Below are 24690 nucleotides of genomic sequence, written 5' to 3' on the forward strand. Positions count from 1 at the left end.
AAGCCCTATTCACCCACCTCCCCTGTATTCAATGATCTAGATTGTCTCCCAGTTAAGCAGTGCCTTAACTTAAATAAAATTATTGATCATTGTTTTCAAACCCTCTTCCTCCCTAATCTCCCCGGGTATTACAGCCCTCTGAGATCTCTGCACTTTTATCAATTCTGATCTTTTAAGCATTCCTGATTTTAATTGCTCCACCTTTGGCCGTGCCTTCAGCTGCCAAGGCCCTAAGCTCTGGAATTTCCCTATGCTTCAGAACCTCTCTACCTTTCCTTCTTCCTTGACACCCTTTTAAAATACTTTGGTCACTTGTGCAACTATCTTCCTTTATGGTTTGGTGTCAAATTTTGATGTTTGTAAGGTGCCTTAAGGCATTCTAACAAACAAACAAAGAAGAAAGAAAATTACAGCATAGGAACAGGCCATTTGGCCTTCCAAGCCTGCACCGACCATGCTGCCTGACTGAACTAAAACTCCCTCCCCTTCCGGGACTGTACCCCTCTATTATCATCCTATTCGTATATTTGTCAAGATGCCCCTTAAAAGTCACTATCGTACCTGCTTCCTCTCCCAACCCTGGCAGCAAGTTCCAGGCACCCACCACCCTCTGTGTGAGGGGGGAAAAAAAAACTTGCCTCGTACATTAAACCTTGCCCCTTGCATCTTTTTATTATGATAAAGGTATAGAACTGTAGAAGATAGGGCCAAATGGTCTCCTCCTTTGAGCCTGCCGCGCCATTCATCACGATCATGGCTGATCGTCCAACTCGGTAGCCTAATCCTGCTTTCTCCCCATAACCTTTGATCCCATTCACCCCAAATGCTATATCCAGCTGCCTCTGGAATACATTCCATGTTATAGAAACAACCTTGCTGATAAAAATTCAGTGTGAGTGCCAGTGCCAATCATTTCTTAATCCGATTTGCGTTGTAAAATATAATTTGCTTTTTACCACAGTCTGGGTTGGCTGGATGGAACAGTAGAAAGGTGATTAGCGTGATTTTAAAATTGGAAAAGAGTTAAGGAACTTGTATTTGCAGAAAAAGCTTGAAAGTGTGCAACAGTATGTGCTTTTATCCCAGTGAAATTAGGCTTTTGGTTTGATAACATGTGATGCACTGGGAAGTAGAATCTGTGTAGAAAATGTGCAGGCAGTGTGATTATCCCTTCTGTTTCATCAAGTATGTATATCAAGGGAGTGAATAGGAAGTGATTCGGTTGTTTGGAATTCTATGCATGGACCAGAATAATATTTGGTTCCCAGTGTGTATTTGTGTACTTGAATCCTGGTCAACAATTTTTTGAGTTTAACTGTTTAGCAGTTCCGGCCCAGGGCTGTGGTAGACATGGAAACTGGTTATCCTGCTTTTAAGCTGGGGAAGTGCAAGTTCCTCTAACGTTCTCCGTTCCTGTTCAATCATCTCTGAAAATGTGCAAGACCTTCAGTGAGTTGGCCTTAGGAACTGGTAAGAGTTCAAAAATATCAGCTCTTGTTTAAGGAAAAAGTTAAACTATTGGTGTTTAGTTGCATCTCCAATTGCGTTAAGTAGTGGAGGTAGATATGAAATGTATTTTGTGCAATTCTTTCTTGTGCACTCTGTAAATTATTTGCAAGTCAGCCCGAGAATGCTTTGCAGCATACGCCTGACCTACATAATGTTTTAACCAGTGCACGGTAATTAGAGGGTTGAATTATTTGATAGATCTTCCACACTTATCAACACTTCAATAAACTCAATCTACAGGCTGTAGTGATATCTATCAATCTCTTGACGTTAAAGCCAAATTTAGTTCTATTTTAAAAACACAAAAGTTAGATATACATACAATAAACAACCTAAGTTTTAGCACCAGCAAATTTAAAAATTTACTGATTCGAACCTGCCATCCTTCAGCAAATGTTATTGCCTTGCTATATGTCTTGACACTGTCTCCCTCAAGGGTAAGCAGTTTCTTGGTTGAAATTTAAGAGAAAAGTTTGGGCTGGGGAAATTTTGAGCTGAGCGTTCTGAAACCAATTTAAATGTTGCAACTGAAAATGGTAGTCATACTGATTTTCTTGGCCCTGCTCTTAAAAATTTTCTCTGATTTTGGGGCTTGTAACTTTTAATGTTTATCTAGTTTTCACCTGTTAAAATTTATTAAATAATTATTCGCACATTTTTGTCTTTTTGAGTAAATTGAGTGAAAAATTAGTTTCTTTTTGAAGGAAAGAATTTTGCACTTTGGTATAAAGATGACAGCACTGTGGTTAGAACATAAGAACATAAGAACATAAGAAATAGGAGCAGGAGTAGGCCGTCGAGCCTGCCCCGCCATTCAATAAGATCATGGCTGATCTGTTGTGGCTCAGTTCCACTTTCCCGCCCTCTCCCCATAACCCTTAATCCCCTCTCTTATCAAGAACCCATCAACCCGCTTCTTAAAAATATTTAGCGAGGCAGCCTCCACCACTTCAACGGGCAGAGAATTCCAGAGATTCACCACCCTTTGAGTGAAGAAGTTCCTCCTCAACTCCGTTCTAAACCGCCTCCCCTTTATCTTGAGGCTGTGCCCTGTTGCCTCACAGCACTGTTGCCTCACAGCACCAGGGGACCGTGTTCGATTCCCGGCTTGGGTCACTGTCTGTGTGGAGTTTGCACGTTCTCCCCGTGTCTCTGTGGATTTCCTCCGGGTACTCCAGTTTCTTCCCACAGTCCAAGAGATGCGCTGGTTAGGTGCATTGGCCGTGCTAAATTCTCTCTCTGTGTATCTGAACAGGTGCCGGAATGTGGCGACTTGGGGATTTTCACAGGAACTTCGCTGCAGTGTTAATGTAAACCTAATTGTGATGCCAATAACTAGACTTTACAAACTGTAAAATGGGTGGCACAGTGGTTAGCGTGCTCCTTCTCATCACTGGGGACCTGGGTTCGATTCTTGGCTTTGATCACTGTCAATGCAGAGTCTGCACGTTCTCTCCGTGTCTGTGTGTGTTTTCTCCGGGTCCTCCGGTTTCCTCCTACAGCCCAAAAGATGTGCTGATTTGGAACACTGGCTATGCTAAATTCTCCCTCTGTGATCCCAAACAAGCGCTGGAGTGTGCTGACTAAGGGATTTTCACAGTAACTTCATGCAGTGTTAATAAAAGTCTACTTGTGACACTAATAAATAAACTTAATATGGCTGTGCCTGGTCTGTGAATGAACTAGGATTGCAGAGCTATATTGCTGCCAAGGCAATATATTTCCTCTTGTAAAAATAGATTTCTATTTTGGAGTTGATTCCATTGCCCGGATTTTGCTGTAGTAATGATGGCGAAATTATCAGCGCTTGCCATCATTAAATCTCTGGTTTATGGTGTCTGCTCATGTGCAGTTAACTGTGGAAATTCAGAAGTTGCAGTCAGTGATTCTATGCTTCCCTATAAGGTTCTCTGAGAAGTTGGAAACACAAATCACAGAACTGAAAAAATCATTCTGCTTTAAACTCACACTTGCTGGAAATGCCCTTGTTAAACCAGATGCACCCGGGCTTTTAATCTACACAGTTCATAATTGCTGTGAACAGTCTCATGACCCTGAATGCATTCAGATAACTTTCCTGCTCTGATGTTCTGCAAAAGCTGAAGCTTGGCTTCTGAGCCAAAGCTCCCCAAACTGCAGACATGATGGTGCAGTAATTACACTGCTGCCTGTCGGTGCCAGGGACCTGGGTTCGGCTCCAGCCTCGGGGCATGTCTATGTGGAGTTTGTATGTTCTCCCCGTGTCCACGTAGGTTTCCTCCCACCGTCCAAAGATGTGCAAGTTGGGTGAATTGGCCATCCTAAATTGCTCCTTAGTGTCGGGGAAATAGTTAGGGTAAATGCATGGGTATAGGGCCTGGGTGGGATTGTTAGCTGTGCAGGCTGAAGGGCCGAATGGCCTCCTTCTGCACTGTCGGATTCTGTGATTCTATCCAAAGTTGTGCAGATTAGATGAATTGACTATGGTAAATTACCCTTAGTATTCAAAGATGTGTGGGTTAGGTGGATTGGCCATACTAAATGTTCAGAGATAGGGCTGGGTTGTGGACCTTGGTAAGATGCTCTTTGGGTGCATTGGTGATGACTTGCTGGGCCAAATGGTGCTTCCTGCACTGTAGGGATTTTATGGACCTAAGATAGTATAGGAATTTGTGGTAAGATTAGAATGCCTAGAGTATAGTCATTGAATATAAATCATTAAGTGGCAAATTAAAACACACGGATGACAGAACAGGTGTGCATCCTGGCTATAGCATTTAGAATGCTTGAGTAACAGTGTGATCCAGGGCAAACATGTCTGCAGTGCGTTTCTGCAGCGTGGGGAGCTACAGTTCTGCAAAACATCAGTGAGAGAAAGTTACGTGGACGCTTTTACCAGGAGGCAGTCTCACCCCATTCAGATAGGGTCTTCTGATTTGCAAGATAGTGAGGGACAGGATGGTGTGACTGCAATTGAGGTATGTAGGGGGTCCAGAAGGCAGGAGTTTTGGCCTCAGCAGTTGTCCAGCATTCATTGAGGGTTTTTCAGCTTATTTAGATGAGAGGGGACTGCAAATTGGGTGAGCTGATTGGTCATAGCACTCTGGTACAGGAAGCCATTCAGGTGTGCAAAGCAAAAAGCAATGTCGTGGTATTAGTGGACTATGTGGCGAGGGGGATTGATAGTGTTCTCTGTAGCAAACAGTGAGCACCAAGACAGCTGTGTTGCTTGCCTGGTGCCAGGGTTCAAGGCAGCGCTGGAGAGTGGGAGGATCTAGTTGTGGTCCATGTAGCAGGATGAAAAGGTTTTGCATAGTCAGTATGAAAAGCAGGGCATCAAATTAAGCAGGATTGCAAAACTTCGGATTACTAGATTATCTAAACCACGGGCAAATTGGCAAAGGGTGAGTAAGATTAGAGAAATGAATGTGTGGCTTAAAGATTGGTGTGGGAGAACTGCATTTGGGCGGCATTGGGTGGCATGGCACAATGATGAGCACTGCTGCCTCACAGTGCCAGGGGCCTGGGTTCAATTCCAGTGTCAGGTGACTGTTTATCTGTGTGGTTTGCATGTTCTGCCCTTGTCTATGTGGTTTTGTCCTACAGTCCAAAGATGCGCAGGTTAGATTGATTGGTCATTGTAAGTTGCCCCTTAGAGTTGGGGGATTAGCAGGATAAATGGGATTACAGGGATAGGAGCTGGGTGGTTTTGTCGGTGTAGTTTCGATGGGCCGAATGGCCACTTAGTGCACTATAGGGATTCTATCAGTAATAGGGAAAGTGGGGACCAGACTGATGGGATGGTGTACACTTGAATCTTGCTGGGACCAGTGTTCTAGTAAGCTGGAGAAACAGAGGGGCTTTAAACTGAACAAGGGAGGTGAGGGATCAAGCTTGAATAGTCGTAGCAAATCAAGGGGTAGAGTCCAGGCAGGAGAGCAAAATAGCACCATGGTAAATAAGGGTCAAGGAATGGCAGAGAGGAATAGAGGGAAAAAAACCTAAGAATGCTTCAACAGTTAAGACTAGATATTAAAATATTAGGGCTCTATATCTAAATATGCTTGGCATTCGTAACAAAGTAAATGAATTGATAGCTCACATTGATCTGATAGCCATTATGGAAATACAGCTGCAGGATTGAGTATTGAGGGGTATATAACAAAGAAGAATTGGAAACTGTAAAGGCGGAGGGGTAGCACTGTTAATCAAGGATGACAGTGCAGCAGTTAGAGAGAACCTTGGTTCTGGAGATCAGAACGTAGAATCCATTTGAGTGGAGATGAGGAACAGTAGGAGAAAGAAATTTGTGGTCAGCAGTCCCCTTTAGAGCAACCTTTGTGTAGGACAGTGTATACAAGAAGAAATATAAAGGGGTGGCAATAATCATGGATGACGTTAATCTACATATAAATTAGAAAAATCAGATTGGCAGTAACCTGGATGAGTTTGTAGAATGCATTTGAGGTCCATAACATCCCTACAGTGCAGGAGGCACCATTTGGCCCAGCAAGAAATTATCAGATAGCTAGTTACATTATATTTGGCATTGTGTAACGTGACAAAATTAATGACTTCAGGCTAAAGGCACCTCTGGGTAGTAGAGACCACAATATGACTGAATTTTACATCCTAATTGAAAGGGAGAAGAATTGATCTAAAACTTCTGTTTAACTTTAAGGCAACAATGTGGGCATACAAGCTGAGTAAGCTGAAATGAACTGGGATACTCGGCAAGAGGATAGATCAATGGAAAAGCAGTGGCAGACACTAAAGGGGATATTTCTGAATGCTCAGATTTTTTTATAGAGGGAATTAACTTATTCTAAGGGAGGAGCCACTGTACATGGTTAGCTGAAGAAATTGAGAAAATCATCAAAAACATGTATCGTTGTACATTGAGTAGGGGTCAGATGATTGGTCAGAATATAAAGTCTAGCAGATGAATAAAAGGTTAATAAGGAGAAAGAAATTTAGAGGAACTTAGCTAGAAGTGTAAAAATGGATAGCAAGCACATTTAAAGAGAAAAAGAGTAAGTAAAGTGGGTAGTGGGCCTCCAGAGAGTGACAGTGATGAATTAATAAGGAAATGGCAGATGAAATGAATAAATATTTCTTCATGATGGACGACACCAAAAATATTCCAGTAATAGCAAATCAGGAGGTGGAAGGGAGAGAGGAAATTGGTGAAATTACAATCATTGTGAAAACTGATGGAGTTGAGATGACAAGCCTCCAAGCCTTGTTGGACTTCATCTCAGGTCGTGTAGGAGATGGCAAATGAGGTAGTATTGGTGTTCATTTTCCAAAATTCAACATTGTCGAAAGGTTCCATCAGACTGGAAAGTAGCAAATATAACTCGCCTTTAAGAAGTGAGGGAAGAAACTCTGCGCCAGTTAGCGTGACATCCGTTGTGGAGAAGATGGATGCTAGATTCGATCATTAAGGAGGTCCTAGCTGAACACTTTAAAAAAAAAAGAAGAACTGGAGGTCATTGGGAAGAGTTGATGTGGGTTTGTGAAAGGGAAATCATACTTAAGCAATTTTATTGGGCTTAACATGCACTGTGGATAAAGGGGAGCCTGCAAAAGTACTGTATTTAGATTTCCAGAAGGCATTTATAAGGTGCCACATCAAAGGGTATTACAGAAAATAAAAGGTAATGGTATAGGGGGTAACATTTTAGCATGGATAGAACATTGGTTAAGTAAAATTCTGGTTAGCTGATAGAAAAGAATGTGAATAAATGGTTCGTTTTCTGATTGGCAGAATATGAGTGACGTCCGACAGGGTATCTGCTGAGGCCTCAACTTTCTAACAAGTTATTTCGATGACTTAGATGAAGGGAGCGAAGGCATGGTAGTTAAATTTATAGGTGACACTTTTCCACCTACATTTATGTTGTGAAGAGGACATTAGGACTTGCAGGCAGATATGTATAGGTTGAATGTTTGCAAAAATCTGACAGATGGAGTATAATGTGGGAAAATGTGAAGAACTTTACTTTGGCAGGAAGAATGCAAACAATGTATTAAATGGAGAATGACTGCATTATTCTGAGGTGCAGAGCAATCACATGTTCCAGTGTATGAGTCACAAAAGGTTAATATGCTGGTACGGCAAGTAATTAAGAAGGTAAATGGAATGCTACCCTTTAATCAGAGGAATTTGAAGTATGGATGTTACGCTTCAATTATATAGGGCATTGGTGAGACCACATCTTGAATACCATCTGCAGTTTTGATCTCCTTATTTCAGGAAGAATGGAAATACGTTGGAGGCTACTCAGAGGAAGTTTACTAGGTGGATATCTGAACTTAGTGAGTTGTCTTGAGACTAGGCTTGTTTTTGCTGAAGTTTAAAAAAGTGAGGCTGATGTAATAAAACTGTGCAAGGACTTGAATGTCTTGACAAGATGGACATGGCAGAGTCTGGTGGTGAGTCCAGAGCTGGGGGCATTGTTCTAAAATTATGGTGTTGCCCTTTTGGGACAGGTATGAATTGCTTTCTCGGATGCTGTGTGACTTTGAAAATGTCTACCTCAGAAGGTGATAGAGGCAGGGTCACTGAATATTTTTAGGTTAGATGCATTGACCTGAACAGGCACCAGAGTGTGGCGACTAGAGGAATTTCACAGTAACTTTATTGCAGTGTTAATGTAAGCCTTTCTTGTGACACTAATAAATAAACTTTAAATTTTTTTAAGGCATTGGTAGGTGTATTATTTTTGGGCAAGAGAATGAAGGTTATTGAGGGTAGATGGCAATGTGGAATTCAAAACAGATCAGCCATAATCTTATTGAATGGTGCAGCAGATGTGAAGGGCTGAATCGCCGACTTGACCCATTTTGCATATCTATTGTTTTAAATTAAATTGTGCTGTTGATTGGACAATTTTTTTTGATTTGGTTTATTATTATCACATGTATTGGTACACAGTGAAAGCATATCATTCATGGAGAAGGAAACGTGAGAGAGCAGAATGTAGTGTTACAATCACAGCTAGGGTGTAGAGAAAGATCAACTTAATGCAAGGTAGGTCCATTCAAAAGTCTGATGGCAGCAGGGAAGAAGCTGTTCTTGAGTTGGTTGACATGCAACCTCAGACTTTTGTAACTTATTCCCAACAGAACAAGGTGGAAGAGAGAATATCCGGGGTGCGTGGGGTCCTTAATTATGCAGGCTACTTTGCTGAGGCAATGGGAAGTGTAGACAGAGTCAATGGATGGAAGGCTGGTTTGCGTGATGGATTGGGTTACATTGATGACGTTTGCAGTTGCTTGTGGTCTTGGGCAGAGCAGGAGCCATACCAAGCTGTGGTACAACTAGAAAGAATGCGCTCTATGGTGCTGTAAGTTGACTGACATGCTGTTTTGGGCATATAGGTCAATGTTCTTATGGCTTTGCCTTTTCTGTTTTTTGGTTGAGAATTCCAGATCTATCTTGATATTGCTGTTTCACGTTTTAATGTTATTTAATCATACACTCATTTTGAGAAAGCGTTATACAAATTGGGAAGCCAACTTACTGCGGTAGTTTATGCTTAACAGCAAAAGTAATTAACCAACCCAAATCATGTGATTTTCTGGTCTTGTTGAAACTCCGTGCATCTAGAACTGAGATGATGGGAAGCTTCTTTGCACAATGGTTTTTAGAAGCTGTGGATGGTGTGGCACGTTTAGCACTGTTGTCTCACAGCACCAGGGACTCGGGTTTGATTCTCAGCTTGGGTCACTGTGCGGAGTCTGCACGTTCTCTCCACGTCAGCGTGGATTTTCTTCAGGTGCTCCTGTTTCTTCTCTCACAGAAAAATGTGTTGGTTAGGGGCAATGGCGGGGCAGGCTCGAAGGGCTAGATGGCCTACTCCTGCTCCTATTTCTTATGTTCTTATGTAAATTCTCCCTCAGTACCCGAACAGGCACCAGTATGGCGACCAGGGGATTTTCACAGCAACATTAACACTGCACTGCAATTAAGTTACAGTTGAGTATGTTCAAGTCAAAGATCAGACTTTTGGATGCAAAATGACTTAAAGGATATGAGGACACTGGAAATGTGTAGTCGAGATGTGTCAGCTATGATTTTGAATGGTGGATTTGAGGGGCTGCTATTTCTAAGGTTCTTACGGAATGAATCTGAACAGATTATCTGGAAGTATTTATAGAAGGGTGTTTCCCCAACTGTTAGATAGCGTCCAGTTTGAACGTATTGCACAATGTGTGTCTAAGTGGAAAGATTGGTTTTCAACAGAATTTGGCCCAATTACTGGATAAGATTACTTAGATTTACCCTTGAGGTTCCCAGTGTGCTTTGTGCCTGCTGAAATCTGAAGTCAATTTTTGTAGTCGGATCAAATTTTTCAAGTCAGTTAAACCCATTAACTGAATTAAGTTGATTAATTTTGCATTATTGCTGTTTACTTTTGTCGGCTGTGTAAGTATTGTTTGGTAACAATTATACTTTGGCTTACGGAGGCGACTCCACTTTTAATTCTCTATTTTCGTTCTAATTTACCTTTTGAAAAGATTAGGCTATGACTTGCATATTAATTTGGTTTCAACATTGTTGTGTCCAAGTGAGTAAAATTAAAGCATCTTAATTGTATTGAGTCATACAATACCGAGAAGGTCCTTTGGCCCATCAAGTCTGCGCCAACAAAACTGCACTAAATCTACACTAATCCCAATTTCAGCATTTGGCCCATAGCTTTGAATGTTATGAAGTTTCAAGTGTTCATTCAGGTACCTTTGAAAGGTTGAGAGACTTATGGCCTCCACTACCCTCCCAGTTGGCACATTCCAGACTCCCACCACCCTCTGGCAGGGGGAAAAACCCCTCTAAACCACCTGCCCCTCACCTTAAAATTATGCCCCCCTTGTTATTGATCCTTGAATGAAAGGGAACAGCTGTTTCCTACCCACCCTGCCCATACCCCTCATAATCTAATACACCTCAATCAGATTGCCCCCTCAGCCTCATTTGCTTTAAAGAAAACCTCAGCCTATCCCAGGCAACATCTGGTGAATCTCCTCTACACCCTTTCCAATGCAATCACATTATTCCGATAATGATACACCCAGAACGGCATACAGTACTCCAGCTGTGGCCTTTAAAGTTTTGTACAGCTCCAACATAACCTCCCTGTTACATAGAAACCCAATAGTGCAGGCCATTTGGCCCATCGAGTCTGTACCGACAACAATCCTACCCAGGCCCTATGCCTGAAACCCCACATGTTTAACCTGCGAATCCCTCTAATGTACACATCCCGTGACACTTAGGGGCAATTTAGCATGGTCAATCAACCAAATCTGCATATCTTTGGACTGTGGGAGGAAATTGCAGCACCCGGAGAAAAAACACACGCAGCCACTGGGGAGCGTGCAAGCTCCACACAGTCACCCAAGCTGGGAATCGAATCCAGGTCCCTGGAGCTGTGTGAAGTACCAGTGCCAACCACTGTGCCAGCGTGCCGCTCCATTTTTTACCTATGCCGTGACTGATGAAAGCAAGCCTTATGTTTAAATTTAAATTGTTTTCAGCCATCACTTGTATGCTAAGTGGGAAAATGCTGTTTTCGAAGAATCGGGCAAAAAGCACTGTTGTGATCTGGCCCACCGATGTGGATTGTAAGGTTCTGCTGTGCTCCACATACGTTGTTCATGCATGTCCTAAAGATTGAATTTTGTCAGACTAACAGCAATCTTCTGGTTTAACCAAGCACGTACACTTTCCACAGAGGTTACTACGGGCACTTTGAATCCATGATTTTGGTTAATTAGTTTTGCTTTTGTAGCTCAAGTTACTGCAGTAAATTGGCTTTCAACTAATGAACTTCCTCAAATTAATTATATACATCCTGTTGTCATTATGTTTTGTGTTTCTTTCACTTTGCTTAGGGTAGAAACGCCTTCGTGACGTTTCATGACAGCAACTTACATTGGTGTAGTGTCTTTAACTTAATAAATGACTCAAAGTGCTTAAACAAAATATGATGCATAGCCATATAAGGGGACTTTGGCCCAAAACCTCAGATCAGAGTTGGAACCTCTGTGTCTGACGCTGTCACTGGCTCTAATTGAGTCTGAGATTTGTTTCGAGAGTCTTGGGAGCAGAAGAATTGCCTTTCAGGTATTCAAACATCCAGGGCAATTCCCACATCAACACTCTGCTGGGGCTTCCATGGGGTCCTGACTATCATCTTTGGTTTCACAAATGGTCTCCGATCTGGTCACCATCCTGGGCTGTAGAGGTTCTCTTGTGCATTGTTCATGACTGCCCTAAAGATTGAATTTTGATGCACTAATAGATCAGCAGTGAAATCACAAGTGCATTTCTAATGTTGTGCAGGTCTCTGAGAAACTAGTTCACAATATTAGAAAGTTCTCGAACTAAATGCCACTCGACTGACATTCTTATTATTTCACTATACTACTGATTGAACCATGCATGTACATCTTCCAAAAGAAGTTATTGCAGGCACTACAATAGGAGAATGTTGGTTAAATCTTATTTTCTTTCCCACAAGCTAGCTTAGAGATGTCCCACTCCTGCCTTGGATGAGATCAGCAAGATGAAAAGAAACTCTTGATTTTGAAGATGTCAGTATACGTTAATTCATCATCAGGTCGACAGCACAAATGGGCCATTTGGCTGTTCTGCTATTCACAATCTCCCTTTCACTCTCGTCATGCAAATTTAAACTAATAGGTCTGAAATTCTGAATGGACCGGTGGCATAGTGAAATAAGAAGAATGTCACTCTCTTCAGTGGTATTTAGTGCTATAACTTTCTAACATTGTGTACTAGTTTGTGTTCTGAGGCCTGTATATTTACTAAAATCTCTGAGAATACATTTGAAATTTCACTTGACCCATTGAAAAGCAGTCAAACACCATCTCACTGGATGCCTACCATTTAAAGATAATTTTTTAAAACATCAGAAATTGCCTAATTATCCATGTGTATGTGGTTCCATAAGCACATTTTGGTTCCTATTAATGATGGATATTTATTCTATTTTAGTAGAATGACCAATTCAGGTAATCTTCCAGTAGTGGTATTATTAACAAATTTTAAAAGTTTATTCTGTCGCAAGAAAGACTGACATTCACGCTGCAATGAAGTTACTATGAAATTCTCTTAGTCACAGACTCTGGTGCCTGTTGGGTCAATGCACCCAATCAGTACGTCTTTCAGATTGTTGGAAGAAACCAGAGGAAACCCACGCAGACACGGGGAGAACATGCAAACACCACATAGACAGTGACCCAAGCCAACAATTGAACCCAGGTCCCTGGCACTGAGGCAGCAGTGCTAACCACTGTGCCACCCTTTGAGAGTAATAATCCCTAAATGAGGGTTATTTGTTCTTTTTTCCATAATATTTACTCATCTGTGGCAACATTATGAAACTCAAATTCTCAAATAACTGCAAAATCTCTTTTGACTTGGGGCCATTTTAAAGTTTTTATTTCAGAAAATAATGACAAGTATTGTACTAAAATTTTTTCTACTCCAAATGAGTTAGCTTATTTTCATTGTTTAGTGTGATTTTTAATCTATGGTAGTAGATTGCTGATGTAATCCCACACTATCAATAAGTAGATCTATGAAATCGTTTTCAAAATCTGCGAAGGTTCTGTTGCCTTTTCAAATCAAAATCCTGTATGTTGAAATATTTTGTTTATGATCATTATTTTGTGTTAATGTTTTGGAAAGAGTCCTTTAGAAACTTGGTGTTTGAAGGATAAATGTCTTTCTTCAGCTGTGTTCCCTGTCGCTTAGTCAGAAGAGCTAGTGTCTTTGACCAAAGGTTTTTTGTGCCTTTCCTGTGAATAGCCTTTCAATGGAATTGTAAATGAGCCATTCAGCAGCCACAGCTTATCTGTCGTCGTCTTTTATAGATAGACTGAGTGTGCTGCTGTTTATTGGACAAGTTTCTTGTTTTCGAGTGTTGGTGTGCTGCTGAATAATATTGGGGATGCAGTGGGAGATTTGGGCATCATTAAACTTTTAATGCCGATTGTCGTAAAAACCCATCTGGTTCACTGATGCCCTTTAGGGAAGGGTATCTGTCGTCCTTACCTGGTCTGGCCTACATGTGTCTCCAGATCCACAGCAATGTGGTTGACTCTCAATGGCTTCAGGGATGGGCAAAAGAGAAAATGCTGGAAAATCTCAGCAGGTCTGGCAGCATCTGTAAGGAGAGAAAATATCTGATGTTTCGAGTCTAGATGACCCTTTGTCACATTTACATTTGCTGTCATCTGGGCTTGAAACATCAGCTCTTTTTCCTCTCCTTTTAGATGCTGCCAGACCTGCTGAGATTTTCCAGCATTTTCTCTTTTGGTTTCAGCATTTTAGCAGTAATTTGTTTTTAACCCAGATGGGGAATGAGCGCTGTTCCAGCCAGTGGCGCCTGCACATCATGAACGAATGAATTAAAGTATGCTGCTTAATACTCAGAAGGCAAGTCAATGCACTAAATTTTGGCATGGTTTCTGTACTACAAATGATTGGTAGAAAGTGTTTGGGAGAAGGCAGCATAAATGGGTTATTAGGTTTTACATTTCCTGTCATCTGTTGTTTGACTCCTTTCTATTTCTGCATGGTTTTGTCCTTTGTAACTTGCAATATATCAGAATTGTTTGAAGTGTGCTAAGTGCAGCTAGGCAATTAAGATGGTGTTTATATTTATCATCGAGAAACGACTATACCATCCTCCAAATGCCAATTTGGAGAAAGCTGACTGATTTATTATAGGCTTCCTGTAACTAAGCTTAGTTAACAACCTTCTAAAGAATAGAGTTTATTTCAGCTTTCAGTTCTTGCAACGCCTTTGAGTAATTCGATGCTTTGATCTGAGTGGAAGTCTTCATGCTTTTTTTCCCCCCAGTATTCCATTAAACTCGAGCACAAACAAATTGAGACTGATGCTTCAGTGCAGCACAGAGGGAGCTGCACTGTTGGGCCTGGTGTATTTTGGTTGATTAACCTGCGGCCACTTTCCTCCTCTCAGGAGGATATAAAAGATTCAATGGCACTATTTTGAGGGAGAGAGGGATATCTTGGGTAGTGTTTATCCCTTAGAGAGGATGGGGAAACATCTTGTTAGGAGCGTAGCATCAGGATATGGAAATTGTATAATGGGCTGGACATAAACATTCAAATAATTTTAATCAGCATAATCTTTATTGTTACGATAATTGTATCATCATAATGCATTATATCAGTAAAGTAACTGGAAGATGTCATCAAGTGGCACTTAAACTAAGCATCCTTGAGCAAGTTATTGTTGGGTTCTGCCAAGGTCACTCAATTCCTGACTTTGGTTCAAACATGGACAAATTAGCTGATTGCCAGAGGTGAGGTAAAAGTGACTGTCCTTGACATCAATGCAGCATTTGAATGAGTATGGCATCAAGGCACCACTGTCAGCTTACTGGGGGTTACCATTGACCAGAAACTGAACTGGATGAGCCATATAAATACTGTGGCTACAAGAGCAGGTTAAAGGCTAGGAAATCTGCAGCTAGTAACTCCCCAAAGCCTGACCACCAAGTACAAGGCATGAGTCAGGAGTGTAACGGAATACTCTCCATTTGCCTGGATGTATGCAGCTCCAACAACATTCAAGAAGCTGAGCACCATCAAGGACAAAGTAGCTTACTTGATCGCTACCCCTTCCACAAGCATTCAATCCCTCCACCAGCGATGAACAGCAGTAGCCATGTGTACCATCTACAAAGTGCACTGCAAGAATTCACCAAGATTTCTTAGGTAGCACCTTCCAAACCTGTGACACTTGTCACCTTGAATGACAAGAGCAGCAGATATCTGGAAACATCCCCGCCTGGAGGTTTCCCTCCAAGGCACTCATCATCTTTACTTGGAAATATATTACCATTCTTTCTCTGTCCCAGGGTCAAAATGATGGACTCCCCACAGCACTATTAGTGAACATACACTTCATGGGATGCAGCAGTTTAGGAAGACAGTTCACCATCCCCTTGGATTTCCTGGTAGTATCTTGGGCACATTCTAAAAGAGGAGCTACCTAAATCCTAATCTCCAATTTCCTTTGAACGCAAAATCCAAACTGAGAACCACACGCTTTTCACTTTCTATCATCATCCTCAAACTCTGAGCCAGCTGCACTACTGGCAGGAGCAGAAGAAGATTTCTTAGCTGTTGGCTTCCAGAGGTGTATGAACAACTAATCAATGAAATGTCCATCTCAAAATATTAAATTTAAATTGTAGTGGAGACTTGTGTTTCTTTCTCTGCAAATGTTGCCCGACCTTCTGGCTGAGATTTTCTGGCCCTGCTGTGCTAGCCAATAGTTAATTGACCGTTGGCAGGTCTGGAAGATCCTGGTAGAGGTTGGACTGGAAAATCCTTGCCACTTGAGTTTTTCCAGCACTTCCTGTTGCCTTCAGTTGTACATTTTTTGGGGCACATTGCAGGTAGCACCTTTTTGTGCTTTGATATTTTGATCCCTTTTCCACTGGCAGAATGGTAGGTCTTTTTTTTACCAGGTCTACAAATTTACTTCCCTTTGGTTCTTTTGCCAGTTACCTTAATTCTGTGCCCTCTGGTTGTTGACCCTTCTGCCTGAAATGGTTTCTCATTTTTTTGAACACTTCTGTTCAATCTGCTATTAACTTTCTGTGCTTAAAGGACAGCTAGCCCAGCTTTTCTCATCTCCCCACTTAAAATGAAGGCAGCACAGTGGTTAGCTCTGCTGCCTTACAGCGCCAGTGACCCAGGTTCAATTCCAGGCCTCGGGTCACTGTCCATGTGGAGTTAGCACGTTCTCCCTGTGTCTATGTGCATTTCCTCCAGCTGCTCCAGTTTCTTCCCACAGTCTGAAAGCTGTCCTGGTTAGGTGCATCAGCCATGCTAAATTGTCCATTATTGTTGTGGGTACTGGCAAGGTAAATACACGGGGTTAAGGGGTAGGTCCTGCCTGGGATTGTTGTCAGTGCAGACACGATGAGCCGAATGGCAGCCACCTGCATTGTAAGGATTCTTGTGATGGGCAATAAATGCTGGCCAACCGGCAATGCCCACGTTCTACGAATGAATATAAAAAAAATTAAATCGGTATTACCTACAAACAAATGATGGGGATCGGACAAGCACCGGAAACATGCACGTTCGGTGTGCACTGTGTATTTTCCCTGGTGCTGCTGGGGGTGGATTAAAAACTGTAACCTGCCCAGGTCTGCTCAATGAGACAATGTGGTGATTATCACATTGTGGGAACTTGCTGTATGCATATTGACTGCCATGCTTCCTAATGATAATACTGCAGTCCAGAAATACTCGGACTGTAAAGTGCATTGGGAACGTTCTATGTCTTTTTGTTCTCTTATTTTGATGACATTTTACCATACTTTGGTTTGAGGATTTGGGGCTACTGCTTTTTTTTAAAGAATTTAATTTGAAGTTCAACTTCCTGGTTGAAATATTTATCATCCTGATCAGTACTGCTCATCTAACATTTACACAATTGGGTCATCTCTATTTTTAGTAAAATTTTCTGTTCCTCCTTTTCCTTTCCAATAAAAAAAGTCTATCTACAGCAATGAACTTTTCACTGAAGTGGAAGTAACTAATTGTATGGATTTTGCAAATGGTATACCCCAGTACAGGATTTTTCAGCTGCCCCTTCAACCTTACACTTATAGAATCATAGAGGTTTACAGCATGAAAACCAGCCCTTAGGCCCAACTTGTGGGCAGCACGGTAGCACAGTGGTTAGTACTGCTGCTTCACAACTCCAGGGACCTGGATTCAATTCCCATCTTGGGTCACCATCTGTGTGGAGTTTGCACATTCTCCTCGTGTTTGCGTGGGTTTCCTCTGGGTGCTCTGGATTCCTCCCACAGTCCAAAGATATGTGGGTTAGATTGGCCATGCTAAAATTGCCCCGTAATGTCCTGAGATGCATGGGTTAGAGGGGTTAGCGGGTAAATATGTGGGGATATAGGGCTAGGGCCTGGGTGAGATTGTGGTCGGTGCAGACTTGATGGGCCAAATGGCCCCTTTCCGCACTGTAGGATTTCTATGTTTCTGTGTTGTCCATGCCGCCCAGTTTTTACCAGTAAGCTAGTCCCAATTGCCGCATTTGGCCCATCATCCATCTTACCCATGTAACTGTCTAAATGCTTTTTAAAATTGTACCTGCCTCTACTACGGCTTATAACAGCTTGTTCCAGACGCTCACCACCCTCTGAGTGAAAAAATTGTCCCTCTGGACTCTTTTGTATCTCTTCCCTTTCACCTTAAACCTAAACCCTCTAGTTTTAGACTCGCCTACCTCTGGGAAAAGATGTTGATTATCTCGCTGTTCTGTGCCCCTCATTTTATAGACCTTTATAAGATCACCCGTCAGCCTCCTACACTCCAGGGGAAAAAAGTCCCAGTCTATGTGGCTTCTCCTCATAATTCAAACGATCAAATCCCGGTAGCATCCTAGTAAATCTTTTGTGCACTCTTTTCTAGTTTAATCATATACTTTTGTCAAAGCTTACTTTGTAAATTTGACATTCTGTAAACCTAACAGTGGGTCTCAATCGCATACATCAGTCGCGGGCTGTATTCTCAAGAGTTCAATGTGTGGGGTAAGGTTCAGGGAGGAGAAATTCATTTCAGAGGATATGTGTGAATTCATTTGAGTTGGCAGTTAATTAGAGGATGTAACATGTTTAAGTTTGGATGACGTAAATGATTAAATTTTGCTCAAAGCTTTATTTCATTACGATACCATGAATCTTGTGGGAATGTGGAATCTTTAACCACTGTGCCAAGAGAAACTTGTTTAATTGTTTTTTTTCCAAAATGTGCAATATTGAATTGCAAGTGGCAGTTATTTTGAAAGCTTAATGTGGTTACACATTTTCTACAGCTTTGCTTCTAGTGCAGCATGATGGCACAGTGGTTAGCACTGCTGCCTCACAGCGCCAGGGATCGGGGTTTGATTCAAGGCTTGGGGCACTGTGCGGAGTCTGCATGTTTTCCCCATGTCTGGTCAGGTTTCCTTCCACATTCTGAAAGATGTGCTGGTGAGGTGCATTGACCTGAACAGGCACCAGAGTGTGGCGGCTAGGGAATTTCATAGTAACTTCATTGCAGTGTTAATGTAACCCTTACTCGTGACAAATAAGCTTTGACATTGTGATTCTGGAAGTATAATCCACAAGTGGACAGTTTACAATGTGGGATTTAGGAATAGCAACAATTTGCATTTGTATATGGTTTTTAATATAACGTCCCCAGCATTTTGCAGGTGATGGACTGAACAGTGGTAAAGTTCAGAGAGTTGGTTGAGGGCACTGTCAAAAATCTTTTGGTTTTAATCATGGGGAGCAAATCTGTAAGGCAGAGGTTGAAGGAGGGCTGATTTGGAGTAGTGTGTTACTCAACAATGTCTAAATATGAAAAAACACCATCCTAAATTGCAAGAATGAAACTCAGTTGCCATTTTGCAAAATGCACCTAAATGTTAATTTGTAAATATAGATATTGTGATTTGATTATAGAAATTGAATGACCTCAGGTAAGCCTTTTAAATTTCTTACTCTATTCTTAAAGTTACAAAGCCAATGCTTAGGTTGGACTGAGCAAACCAAATCCATTCCTTGCTTTCTCTAAAAACCAAATTCAAAATCCAATTCACGGTCCCCATAAAATGGACAAACAAGATCCAAGTTGATGAAATGAAGCATTCCACCCTGTCTTGGGCTTGATCTGACACTTGATCTTAGCCAAAAGCAGTGAGGTTCAAACTGTTGCACAAACTTAATTAGTTATGTAAGACCATCATGGATTCTGTTTGTGTATTATCTAAATGGTGAGAGATTGCAGAGCTCCGAAATGCAGAGGGATCTGGGTGCCCTGGTGCATGAATCACAGAAAATCATTATGCAGTAAGTAATTAGGAAAGTTATCATTTACTGCGAGGGGAATTGAATACAAAAGTGGAGAGATTACACCTCAGTTATGTAGGGCATTGTAGAGACCACATCTGGAGCACTGTGTACCATATTGGTCTCCTCACTTAAGGATAGATGTAATTTCTTTGGAAGCAGTTCAGAGAAGTAATACCTAGAGTAGGTGTCTTGCCTTGTGAGGAAAGGTTGGCTTGTATCCACTGCAGCTTAGAAGAGTAAGAGGCGACTTGATTAAAACAGATTCTGGGGCCTCTTGATGGGGTGGATATGGAGGGGATGTTTTCTTTTGTGTTAGAGTCTAGAACTTGGAGTCACTGTTTAAAAATGAATTGCCCGTTTAATACTGAGATGAGGAGAAATTATTTCTCTAAGGGGCATAAATCTTTGGAACCCTCTCTCAAAAGGTAGTGGAAATACTAAATAGTGGGGAGCAGGCGGGTAAGTGGAACTGAACGACTTTCAGATCAGCCATGATCTTATTGAATGGCAGGGCAGGTTTGAGGGGCTAGGTGACCTACTCCTGCTCCTATTTCTTATGTTCTTATGCAATAGGGCCTTTGAATATTTCTAAGGCACGAGCTAGAAAGATCCTTGATAAGCAAGGGGGGGGGGGGGGGCGTTTAAAAGGTTCTTGGGGGTAGGTGGGAAGGTGGAGATGAAATTACAATCAGATCAGCCATGATCTTATTGAATGGCTCAAAGAATCGATGGCCAACTTCTCCAAATTTGGATGTTACTCATCTGAAGTGAGAGAGAATTAATTCTGCTCTGAGCTACGTAGAGGAAAAGTACAGAGTATGCTGTCAATTTTCAAAACATTTTCCTGAGATATTCTGTTTATTTCTTGTTGACTTTGAATTATTTCAGGAACTAGTGGTAAGGAAACAATCCTTTCAAAGTGGATGCTTTCTAAACTTCTATAAAGGACGGGAGTGGGAGGAAAATAAACCAAATCTGCAGAAGTGCATTATTGTTCCAAATGACATTGAATGCTGAAAAGTGTGTACTATAAACTGTACATTGTTGCCAAAGCAGTTAAGATGTCTGATTGAAGTGTTGTGTGCGTCTTTTAACCATTCAAGTTCTGAGAGATAATCACAAACTGTGCCTCTCAAGGTCATGTCGTCCATATAACCTCTGGTAGTGATGTGAGATAAAGTAGTCTTTAGTATCTGTGCACAATATGAGTGATTAAGACTGTGAAGGAAGTTGAAAGCCTTTGACGTAATCTGATTTCGCTTATCATGATGCTTGTGTAGACATTGTTTTCACAATTTCCAGTTTATAGTCAGATGCATCCTTATTTGTTTTAGTTAAATGCTCATCTTCCCTGTTGTCTTTGAGCAACTCCACCAGTATATGTTTTGATTTGACTTATTGTCACGGATATTGGGGTACAGTGAAATTACTTTTTTATTTATGGGACTTGGGTGTCGCTGGCTGGTCAGTATTTGCCCATCCCTAGTTGCCTGAGGGCAGTTGGGAGTCAACTCCATTGCTGCGGCTGTGGAGTCACATGTAGGCCAGACCAGGTAAGTGCAGTAAATTTCCTTCCCTGAAGAACAATAGCGATCCAGATGGGTTTTTCTGACAATTGTCAATGGTTTTGTAGTCATCAGTAGATTCTTAATTCCAGATTTTTTTTATTGAATTCAAATTCCACCATCTGCCGTGGTGGGATTCTGGGTCCCCGGAACATTAGCCGAGTTTCGGGGTCAATTGTCTAGCGATAATACCACTAGGTCATCATCTCCCCCAAGTATTATTTCTTGCGACTATACAGACAAAACATACCGTTCATAAAGTACATTGGGGGGGCGGGGGGCGGCGGGAGGAAAGGATAGGGTGCAGAATAATGTTGCAATAAGTTGTATCTGGCTCCAAGACAATTCTGTCAACATTCTATGGAAAAAAATTAATCCTTTGAATCCAGGACAGAATCCTTGAGTTACAACAGTTGTGTTTTAAAGTTGATATTTTGTAGTCACAATTAGATTCTTAGAATTTCAAGCTGGCTTAGGATCCACCCAGGTGATCTGTAATTCTGTGTCTCGATCTAGTTCCCTGTAGGAAAAGGAATAATTATCTGAACTTGTTATGAATCTAGACTGCTTTGGCTGCTTCTCAACAGGGATGTGTAATGCAGGCTCTTGTCACTGCAGAACAGCTCTCCTGAAGTTTACTGGTTTGACTTGTTACAGACCAGTGACCTTTCCTTTAGCATAGACAAAGTTTGAAATCTGATACCCACTAGGAAAATAAAGCCACAAGATTTCATGGGTTTAAGTAAACAAAATAAACTATACAAAGTAAAACCATTTACAGAATCTGTCTCTACTCTAACATTCAGAATTAACATGAATCAACAGTCAAACTGTGGTCAAACATATCACATGGCAAATGCGACCAAGGCAGATTCCTCTGATTTCTCAGCAACCCACCCAAATGTCAGTGACACTAGAAGTAAATAAATGTTGTTAAACCTCTGTCTCCCTCAATAGGAATTTCAGTTCTTCACTTTTTTTTAAAGTGCTACTGTCTGAGTTTTCTTGAAAGCTGCTGTGCCCAATGCTGCCTCAATGACTACTCGTCTCGCAGTAGTTCAATCCTTTTTCCTAAGATCGCATTATGAGATTCCAAAGCTGCAGTCTGCCTCCAATTATCAGCATGCTTCCAATTCTTTTGCAGACCACTAGCTTCACTAACCTGGCCCTACCTCCAGATTTCTCAGAACTCCAACTTGGGGTGGCACTGGCACATTGGTTAGACAGTGCCAGGGACCCGGGTTCGATTCCCGCCTTAGGTCACTGTCTATATGGAGTTTGCACATTCTCCCTGTATCTGCGTGGGTTTCCTCTGGGTGCTCTGGTTTCCTCTGGATGCTCCAGTTTCCTCCACAGCCCAAAGATGTGTGCATTAGGTGGAGTAGTCATGCTAACTTGCCCTTTACTGTCAGTGGGACTAGCTAGGATAAAATGCATGGGGTTATGAGGATAGAGCTTGGGTGGGATTGTGGTCGGTGCAGACTTGATGGGCTGAATAGCCTCCTTCTGCACTATAGGGATTCTATGATTCATTCAATCTCCCAGCTGCATTGAACTGTCAGTGGCTTCTGGAGCTTCTCTGGGCCCTCACTGTCTCCAGCACGGATGAAGTGACCACCTACTATCTTCTCAGCTTCCCAGAAATTCTGAGTCCTAATTGTCTCCCACCGGGGCTACTTTGAACTGCAAACCTCGTGAGATCCAAACTTCAGCTCTTGGTTGCTCTGGCTACTGGGATTTTCTTGAGCCTGCTAACAGCAGCATTATTTCAGAGCAGTTGAAACCAGGGAACTTTCTTGAGCTCTGCCCATTTCGATAACAGCATTAGCTTTTAACTCCCAAAACACAACACCCTCCGGAGTGCTTAGCAAGCAGTGCAGACATCATGTCTCTAGGTAAGTAAGACCACCTACTATTTTAGAATCTTGCCTTTCTACCCATTCTTTAAGTTACTGGTCCCAACAATTGAACTGTTTTGACCTCTACTATAAAATGGATTTTAGGACACTGGCAAGGGTGAAATATGGTATAATGATACTTTAACTGAAAGGTGTGATAAGACCATTAGGTATAGGAGCAGAATTGGGCCATTTGGCTCACAAGTCTGTCCTGCCATTCAATCATGGCTGATGTGCTTCTCAGTCCCATTCTCCTGCATTTCCCCTGTAACCTTTGATGCCCTTACCAGTCCAGAACTTATCCATGATCTGACATCTGATTAGGGATTAGTAACCTTTTTAAAGTTGGCAAACATTGAGGGGCAAGGTATTTATTTACTAAGAGAATAAGGACACAATGCTCAAAAAAGGAGGTAGACAAAAGGTGGGTAACTATAGGCTGGTTAGCTTAGCCTCTGTAGTGGGGAAAATACTTGAATCTGTCATCAAGAAAGAACTAGTGAGGCATCTGGATAGAAATTGTCCCATTACTTTGGTTTGTGAAAGGCAGGTCATGTTTAACTAATTTACTGGAAGTCTTTGAGGACATTAATTATGAGTGCAGTGGACAGTGGGGAACCAGTGGATGTGATGCATCTGGATTTCCAGAAAGCAATTGACAAGGTGCTGCACAAAAGGCTGCTGCATAAGGTAAAGGTGCAAGGTGTTACGGGTAATGTATTAGCATGGATAGAGGATTGGTTAATTAACAGAGCAAAGGGTGGGGATAAATGGTTGTTTTCTGCTTGGTAATCAGTGACTAGTGGTGTGCCTCGGATCAGTATTGGGACCGTAATTGTTTACAATTTACATAGATGATGGGGAGTTGGGGACCAAGTGTAGTGTGTTAAAGTTCTCAGATGACACTAAGATGAGTGGCAGAACAAAATGTGCAGAGGATGCTGAAAGTCTGTAAAGGGATATGGATAGTCTGAGTGAGTGGGCAAGGGTCTGGCAGATGGATGCAGTGTTGGTAAATGTGAGGTCATCCATTTTGGTAGGAATAACGGCAAAATGGATTTATTTAAATGGTAAAAAACTGTAGCAGAGGGACCTGGGTGTCCTTGTGCATGAATTGCAAAAATGTGGTTTGTAGATGCAGCAAGTAATTAAGAAGGCAAATGAAGTTTTATCCATTACTAGAGACAGATGGAGTTTAAAAATAGAGAGGTTATGTTGCAGCTGTATAAGGTGCTGGTGAGTCCACATCTGGAATACTGTGTACAGTTTAGGTATCCTTCCTTGAGAAAGGATATACAGGCATTGGAGGGGGTGCAGACGAGATTCATTAGGTTGATTCCAGAGTTGGGAGGCTTGGCTTATGAGGAGAAACTGAGTAGACTGGGAGTATACTCATTGGAATTCAGAAGAATGAGGAGGGATCATATAGAAATATCTCAGATTATGAAGGGAATAGATAAGATAGAAGCAGGGAAGTTATTTCCACTGGCGGGTGAAACTAGAACAAGAGGGCATGGCCTCAAAATAAGAAGGAGGAAGTTTAGGACTGAGTTGAGAAACTCCTTAATCCAAAGGGTTGTGAATCTGTGGAATTCCCTGCCCAGTGAAGCAGTTGAGGCTACCTCATTGAATGTTTTTAAGGCAAAGGTAGATTTTTGAACAGCAATGGCAATCAGGGTTGTGATGAGCAGGCCGATAAATGGAGTTGAGTCCACGAGATCAGCCATGATCTTACAGAATGGCGGAGCAGATTCAAGGGGCCAGATGGCCTACTCCTGCTCCAAGTTATGTTCTTATTC

General features: G+C 41.8%; 1 protein-coding gene across 2 annotated transcripts in view; it reads left to right on the top strand.

Moving 5' to 3' along the window:
• Positions 1 to 24690, top strand: part of LOC145360628 (tyrosine-protein kinase CSK) — a 159591-nt gene that overhangs the window by 19390 nt on the left and 115511 nt on the right. The window contains exon 1 of one of the 2 annotated variants that reach the window (XM_080215978.1): positions 1342 to 1470. The exons of the other annotated variant lie outside the window; for it this stretch is intronic. The gene's annotated coding sequence lies outside the window, so the exon portion shown is untranslated. Of the gene's footprint in view, positions 1 to 1341; positions 1471 to 24690 lie in introns of those variants that run through there. 2 annotated transcript variants of the gene reach the window in all.

The sequence above is a fragment of the Carcharhinus amblyrhynchos genome, chromosome 32 (assembly GCF_965287045.1).
Source record: "Carcharhinus amblyrhynchos chromosome 32, sCarAmb.v2.hapA, whole genome shotgun sequence".
NCBI lineage: Eukaryota > Metazoa > Chordata > Chondrichthyes > Carcharhiniformes > Carcharhinidae > Carcharhinus > Carcharhinus amblyrhynchos.